Source organism: Phalacrocorax carbo, chromosome 2 (genome assembly GCF_963921805.1).
Source record: "Phalacrocorax carbo chromosome 2, bPhaCar2.1, whole genome shotgun sequence".
Lineage (NCBI taxonomy): Eukaryota > Metazoa > Chordata > Aves > Suliformes > Phalacrocoracidae > Phalacrocorax > Phalacrocorax carbo.
This window is the reverse complement of record NC_087514.1, coordinates 34,369,835-34,378,338: the sequence shown is the minus strand read 5'-3', so window position 1 is coordinate 34,378,338 and position 8,504 is coordinate 34,369,835. Positions and strand designations below refer to the sequence as shown.

General features: G+C 37.8%; 1 long non-coding RNA gene across 1 annotated transcript; it reads right to left on the bottom strand.

The window, feature by feature from the left end:
- Positions 1-435: 435 nt before the first annotated feature.
- LOC135312297 (uncharacterized) lies at positions 436-4,606 on the bottom strand. The gene is made up of 3 exons (XR_010371864.1): positions 4,451-4,606; positions 4,261-4,314; positions 436-2,580 (listed from the first exon to the last, which is right to left on the bottom strand). It is a non-coding gene; the product is annotated as an uncharacterized LOC135312297 (long non-coding RNA).
- Positions 4,607-8,504: the final 3,898 nt, after the last annotated feature.

Here is an 8,504-nt window from a genome sequence, read left to right as displayed (position 1 = left end):
TCCCTCTTGTCGTAATTTATCTATTTAGGGAGGAAGGTTATCTCGTGGTTTGAATACAGAAAGCAGAGCTCAGGGAAGTCTGGCTTCCAGCACAGTTCCACTGAGTGCTCGGAGGTTAGGCAGACCACAATTCTCAGCCCAAGTTCTTGTACTGACCTAGCTGGGGTACTTCACTTTTGGGAGCCCAGCTGAAGATATTCAGTTCAGGTAAGTTACTCAGGAGACATCCTTAGAACGCTGAATTCTATTCCTACATATGTCCCCTGTCAGTAATATGGGGACAAAATTTCTGTCAAGTTTTCAGTAAAAATAAAAACAAATCAAATGACCAAATATTAGCTGTGATAGCATAACTTGCAACCTTTAAGCAAACACAGAGAATTTTAATGAATTTTAATTAGATATTTAAAACACAAATTTTAATTGCATTTTGTAAACTAGTTGTCTGTAGGCAGCTTTTGAATAGGAAGGATAAGGAAGATAGCGGAAGTTTAAGGGAAAAGCTACTGTGCTTTTTCCTAAAAAAAACCAAGCAAGTTTTCAAGATATGTCAGACTTCCCTCAAGCCTTAAATAGAACAGCGTTTAGCCTGTCTCTTGAGGTTTTTCCAAACAAAGTTGCTGTTGATGCTCCGTCCACAGACCTGGCCAGAGAAACCCATAAAACATTTATAATTCCCAGATTGTTAATATAGAAACATCATTAAAATATGGAAAGCTGTGACTATAACTGCTGGTGATGAGGCAGAGGAAAGAGCAGTATTATTAAGGTAGAAACTTCTTTCACTAACAAGGGGAGAGGGTGGGGAGAGAGTTCTTGTGATGCCTTTGGAGCAAGACCTGGGTTATAAATGGAGGGATGGGAAAAGGAAAACAAAGATCAAGTGGATGTTCCCTCCCACCACCTCCATAAGCAACATTTCCCTGCCTCTGCCTGTCCCCCTCCCCAGAAATATTATTCTGTCTGTTAAACAAAGAAAGAAAACAAAATCCAGCAGGGAGATCTGTGCCTTCAGCAGGCTTTAGAAAGATTCTGGCAAGGCTTAGCCCGCTCTCATCAGAGAAAATAAGCCTGATGTTATCAACAGAATGAAAACATTAAAAAGCAGTTTCTACCCGTATCCACATTTTGAGTTCCTCTTCCAGACTGGGGGTCAGACAAATAAGCTTTCTCCTGATCCCTGTTGCAACACTGTCAGCTGTAAAAAGTCATCTGCTCCATCAGAGAACCTAAATGCCACTAAACAGAACCCACAGGGACGAGTGGAGAATTCAGACATGCATACAAAGGAATCACAAGAACATTAATCTTTTCGAGAACCAACTGACTACATTTCAGAAAGCACATGTAACTCAATTAATGTTTGTGCTCACAAAACCTTTTAATTTATGAACTATAGCTCTTGGGGTTTGCTAAACAATTACAATCAAATCTAACTTCTCCCCTAAATTTTGCAAAGCATATTTTATAAGTTTAATTTCTGCAACTTCAGCAGGAACAGTTCTTCTACGTGACCCTGATAATAAGAAAGGAAATCTTATTGCCCAGTGATCTGCTGTCATCAATGGACAAAAATTAAATGCTTTTGCTAATCCTTCACTCTCTCACTAGCCATTGACCATGAAGCTTTGTTGACCTTGCTGGAAACCCTGGAAAGAATTATTGAGAGGCACTTGAGTGAGCTATTCTTTTCTCTCAGTAAAGAACCAGAGGGTGGTAGCTGTTGATTGCTCTTTTGCCTCGATGTGGCCTTATGCAAGATATTCTTTTCCTCTTATTTGATACACATGCTACATTGTTAGAGCAATGCAGCAGTATGTTCCAAACACCGCTTTTGGATCTGACCTAAATTGTACAGTCATGGCAATGGTGAAACTGGAACTATAGTTCAAACCAGATAAAAGAGACCTATAGCTGCCAAATTACTTGAAAAACCTTAGAAGGAGATGAATAAGCTATTTCTCTGTTAATGTCAATATTTTTAACTTGCTTTTCACAGTAAGACCAACTGTTTAAATGTCTTTAAATGCCTGGGTACTTTTAAATGATTAGCAGCAGTTATTCTTTTCTTAAGTGGTTTTCAAATATCACTTTGAGATGGGGACTTCACTGCAGTAATCTCAGATGTGCCTCTTCAATGCTGGAATTTTAATGTTGCACCTTTTCGCTGTGGCTACATACAAAGCTCTTTCAGTTTCTCACCTGTTGACCCATCCATCTTCAAAAATTACTTTTATTTTAAATGGACTTCAATTAGACAAGCCGAGATGACCCAACCCAATGGCTTTCTTCCACTGGAGGAGGCAGTTGTGCTCTTTCCATCTCTCAGGTATCTTCTAGGGCCTCCCTGCTGCATACTGTAGCATATCTCTGGCTCTTTGCTGAGCTGATTCAGTTCTCCAAATGGGTATAAAGTTCACCCAGGAGTGAAAAACAGCTTTGCTGATGCATTTTTATGTTGTTCAGTTACATCCAAAAAGGAGATGAAGAACTACGAATTAGGGCCTGGCATGCTCCTTGTTAGGACTTCTTAAAAAATCATCCTTCAGTGTTGTGGAGTTTGATGGCCTCCAAGGAATGCTGCAAGAAACACGGACATTTCCCTTTACCATGTGGGCAACACGACATAGGCCGGAGGGTAGTTGCTATTAGCTGAGGATATTAGTTGTTAATTTTCTATAAAATTGTGATGTGGTTCACATTATCAGTGGACAAAAGATATGATGGGTGAGTTTTAGAAACTGCATACAAGTTTTACTGAAGAAATGAATCCACTCCACAGTTCCTTGAAACTTTCATAATTCCTATTTACAAGAGCACCAAAGTCCCATTAAAAAAGGGGAAAAAAAATTAGTAGGAACCTTTTTTTTTAGTGATGAAATAGGTTAATTTCATAGATGACTTGAAATCTTGTGACAAGTTATGGTATTCTATTATGCCATTATTAGTAGAAGAAATAATCCCTTGCAGCTGTGGTAACTCATGATAACACACAATATATACCCATCAAGATATCTCCTGACAGCAATGAAATTAACTCGTGTCACCCCTGTGTCTAACAGAATGTGCTTGCAGCTTCTTCTTGGTATGCTATTTCAGATACCAATGAATTGATATATGGGGAAAATGCATCTATTAGAAACAATTGCTTATACTGAAATTTTCACTGCCTGCATTGTGCAGTTGATGACAGATGTTTCAAGCAAGGTAAGCTGACATTATAGGTAAGTGATCGAAAGTAAAAGAATTCATAGTTATTACTTACTTATCAAATGTGTGTTTTCTTGAACTTCAACAGGATCTGTATAACTGCCCTGCACAGTTACCATTACTCCCAATACATCCTTGGTGAGGTTGCAATCTGTTTCTCTGTTGTCTGGCTCAGAATCAGTGTGTGAGCCAAAGCCTAAAGCCACTGCAATATCTGCTATTGCACGGAGCTATTTTGAAATTACAGGATGATGATCTGTTAGTTACACTTTTTTTTTTTTACCTCCTGAACAAATACTTCTAGTACAGAATTATCTATGTGTCTACAAAGATTTGAGAACAGGTTCTTTATGTCTAGTTCCAAATTGCTGGCATAAAAATATATTTTACAGTATTTCTAAGTAAAGGAAGAAAGGCAATCAGGTGAGAGCAAAAGCATTTCAGCAACACTTTAAGACTATACTTTTAATGACTTTTTAAAATAAGTGTTTTGAAATAAGAGTTGATTAAAGAAAGAGATAAAATCCATTATTTACTGCCACACATATTCTCACTTACTGATACGTTTCCATAATCAAACACTTCCCACATGACAAACATTATCCAAACACTTTCTAGTCCCAGCACAGTATGGGTTATCCCCAATTTAACTTCATGTACTTCTTCCCTGATGACTAGACCACTTCTGACTTTCATTTTTTATTTAAAAACAACAACTGAACTGCAAATTAAACTCATGGAATACCCTCAATTTAGCTCTTTTAATAAAATGGAAAAGTTGAAAGCAGTCTGGTCACAAGGGGAAGTGTTACTTAAAGCTCGAGTTTGGCCATCAGCATTGCAGAAATAAAAGACAGCTTTAAAAATAGAGGCTACTGGCTTTACTGCTGCTCTGTGTTGCTTCCCTTGTGGCTAAACAGCTTTTAGCTTTAAATTTTTATTAAATAAAAAACCCAAATAAAATACCCTTTTTTTTCCCCCCTGATTTAGGCAGATCCTACTTTGGGAAACAAAAACCAATAAGTGTGTAAAAATAAACAAAATACTTACTGTACAGAAAGAGTGATTCTCAACATTTGCAAGTTAGAAAAATATGAATTCTTCCTATAAATAAAGCACAGATTCATTCGAAGGTTCACAGGCATTTGGCAGGACAGACACAAGCTAGATTTAGAAATGGCAGGGTTCTACAACCTGTATTTCATACAGTGTGAGATTACAAATTGTAGATTTACAATACCTAATTAATGAAGAGGTAAGAAATACTGGAGCTGTGTCCCAAAGAGTGGTGCAATTATATCTTACCAGGAAAAAAAAAAAAATAAATTGGTTATTGACACTAAAACTCTAGCACTTAGGTTTTCAAAGTGGCATGCAAGATCTTAATGGCAGTCTACTGAGAGGCTAATATTCTTTGCTGGACTTTGAAAGTGTATGGATAACTGTTTTAAAGCCAGAGGTTATTAGGGGAAAGGTGTGTCAGGGAGAGTGTACGGTGCTGCAAGAGTTTTGATTGCACAGCTTTGGGATTGCCGTGTGGATCTTGCCTTCCGAACCTTCAGGCACCTCTACCCCCCTAAGACACTGAACCTCTTAACCGATACATTGATTTAAAGCTGTTTTAGAGAGGCCAGCTGCGTTCCATCTGAAAAAGGTTAGATGCCTGGACCTATAAAAACAAATGAGAGAGTATCTTTACTACACTAAAGTGGCTGCCTCCCACTTTTATTTTCAGTCTGTTTGCAAGTCTCTATGCCTGGCCCTCCTCCCAGAAACCACCTGCTACTGTTCCTGCAGATGTTGTACTTTTGCTCTGGAGAAAGATTACAGAAATCCGTAAATGCGATGTACACAGGCAGCATTTTAATAATTTCAGATATTTTTCATAAATTGTGTGCGTTGTTCTATGGCTAGCTCTTATCCTTCAGCTTTCAGCTCCCTTAAATATCACTTTGGTCTATTACTTATTTTCCTCTCTTCAGCTTCTTTGGAAGTACCTTGCAAGGTAGGTGTAAATCTTATGCTGCATTTGTCAAGGAGCAAAGTATGTTTGGAGAATCGTGAAACAAATAGAAAAGGTAGCATGTGGAAGTGCAAGTATCACCAGAGGAATTGCTAACAAATAAGGGAAGGTACTCTATAAATTATAAAAAAAATTACCATTTTTATGTAGTACTTCTATCTCAGAAGGTTGCAAAGAGTACAACAGGGCCCAACCCATAAGAGATCAGCAAAACTAATTGCTGAAGATCAATTTTTGTTCAGGAGAGAATTCAGACTGGAACAGGTACATTGGAAGGTTCCTAGGATGATCAGAGGGAGAAGAGATGCAGAAAGAGCTTGGATTGTTCAGCCCAGTTGAACATAGGATAATTTGACTTAAAGACATCAGAAGTTTTAAACACCAGGCAGACAGACGAGCTGTTATAGCTGGGTGTTGATATTTTTAACTGGTCCCAAACAAGTTTTGCCTGGAAATAGTAAAATGGCTTCTAACATTCATAGATTCTGAAACGCACTTCTGATGAGAGTAGTACCTAAGCAGTTCGGACACCAGTAGATGAATGACATGATTTATCATGTCTGTTTGTGATAGCAGGGACTTGATTTGATGAGCCAGATTGTCCCTTCCTGTCTAAAATTGTGATGTAAATTGTTATAACTTTAAAATCTTAGTAAAATATACATGTTGATTGGAGCAGCAAGCTCAATGCAAAGAGCAGACGAATCAGAGCTGTTAAAATAGCTCACTTGGCCCACCCAACAAAAAGGTTGAATTAAGCTTTTTCAATAATGTTAAAACCTAAATAACATTACTGAAGTCTTCAGTTCTCTGAAAAGTTGTAACCGATCTGACTACACTGTAGTCTTTGGCAAATTATTTTGCTGATTGAAAGTTTCCCTTATTTTTGTATGCCTCAATTTTCTTTGGCTTGTGCTTTATAAAGGGACAAAAGGATAATTGAGAAGGCACAGAATGCAGCATTGTTTTCATCATTCTACCAGTGCAATAGTGCAATACGTTTCTTTTGGAAACATGAGGAAGAAAGTAAATATTCAGTATGGAAACTCCAATCTGAGATTCAAGGTTTTTATATGGATTTTTGAAGTCATTTTCTTTTCCCATATGATAACATCTTCTCATTTTCAGGGTACATTTAAATATAATTTGGGTGGCTATTTTTTTTAGCAGAATTAAATGTTGTGAAGCTGGAGAAGTTTTGTAGCAATAGAAGGAGTAGAAGCTTCAAAGACGGAGATGCAGCAGCTAAACTGCTGGAGAAGTTAGGGCTCTGGTATTTGAAAGACAATCCCTCCTTGCAAAATATGTTTTCATGTATATTGCTTAATAAGCATGTTCTCTGTCAGCTGCTTACTCCAGGGTTTTATTCTGAAAAAGTAAGGTATGTATGTGAGTAGTTTGGGAAAATATTTTCCAGGGAATTAACAAGGCTGAGAGCTAACTGAATTAATTATAACTTGATGATGCAAATTAGGGGAATATATTTTTTCCCTGATTACTAAATATATTTAGTGAAAATCAAATTCATTAGTAAAGAATAAACACACATGCTATAATTAAACTGTATTTACCTTTGACGTATGCCTGTAGCTGAAAACATCCACAACTGGTGGTTATAAACTTTCTGATGAAAGTGTCTCCTGCCAAGACCCTGGTGTTCTGTTGAAGATTAAAGCAAATAACTTGTGGTTTCTTTATTATAGCTGGCTCTGACAGCATATATAAACTGACGGGAAATTTCCATTGAATACATGGTGTTTCAGGATTCTGCTAGATGTGCATATGCCCATACAGCAAGGTTCAGTGGAATTTCAGCTTTAATAGGAAATGGTGGGATATGAATTGCTAAGGAGACAGGGCTTTGGGGGTGTCATGATTCCCTCCAGATTCTGCAGAGGGAAGTGAGAGTACCTGACTACCTACTTCAGGCTTGGCACAAAGGAGTATTTTCTTCTTCCCCCTCTCCCACAAAAACCAAAATGTAAATATGTACCTGTCCGAGCAATTCCTAAACAGGCACTAAATGAGCTAACTCTGGAACTGGAAGCAATAAAGCTGTTTCAGACTGAGGTTACGCCTGAGCTAATTGCCCAGGTGCAGTGCTATGCTTCAGAGGCTACGCTGCTCCAAGTAATTGTAAACTTACCGGCCCAGGGATGTCTAACGTATTGCTTCATTGTAATATTTGGATATAACCCAAATGAATCATCAAAAAGCCAGAAAATATAAAAACTGAAGCTCTTTGGGTGATTTTATATAATCACCTGTGGTATGTGCATTACAGTAGCATTCTTAATTATGCAGCAACAGTATATTATTTCTGTGGGATCACTGCCTCATTCACTGAACACACTTCGTGTCAAATAAGTCTAAGCTGCACAGTGAATTGCTATGTTATAGAGTATTGTGTGTTATACTCTGTAATGTTTGAATGATGTCTTGTGAAACAGAATGATGTTTACTGTTTCTTAAACTGAAATAGGTATATAGTGTGCAGTGAATGGAATAAGGATCAGCTGCATGGTAAAGATGAGTTTCATGGTTTCATGGACATGTGGCTTTCATTCTTTTCTTTGCCGGGGACTTTGGTGTATGACTTGCTGGAAGTTCCTAAGGATGGCTCCATTTCAGTTGCTCATTAGTAAAATGGGGGGTCATAATACTTCTTGGTTCAGCCGGGGGTTTCTTACAGGTAGTATATAAAGCTTTATGAAGCAAACTAAAAGCTAACACAGCATCAAATGAAAACCTAAGAAAGAAAGTAAAATCTTTATTCAGTGCAGGGCTTGGCCAGTATGAGGTACAGGAGCCACAGTTTTGACCAATAGGCATAAAACTTAGTGTTGAATACTTTTTTCTTTCAGCAGTGAAGGGAAAACCAGTATGTGTTCACGTAAGAATGGAATACAATATCCTGCAAATCACTCTGTGCCATATCATGATTTTTGAGTGCTTTGCGCAGACCTCTCATGTCCTGATGTAGCTTTCCATACTTTGCCTCTTCCATCTGTTAATGTATTTGAAGGTACAACCGTCTCTTTTCAATCATCTACCCTTAAATCAACTGACTAGAAAAAGAAATGAAAGGTCAAATACTTTGCAGGGGTGTTACTATCTTTCTAAATGGCTTGGGAAAGGCTTACTTCTTCTTTGTCTCCCTGTGACCCTCTCACCTTGTATCTCTTGTGTACATTTATAATATCAATGTGTATGTACAGCTGGATTGTCTGTTAGTATAAATTTGAATAGCGCATAGCACGTATCATCCAGA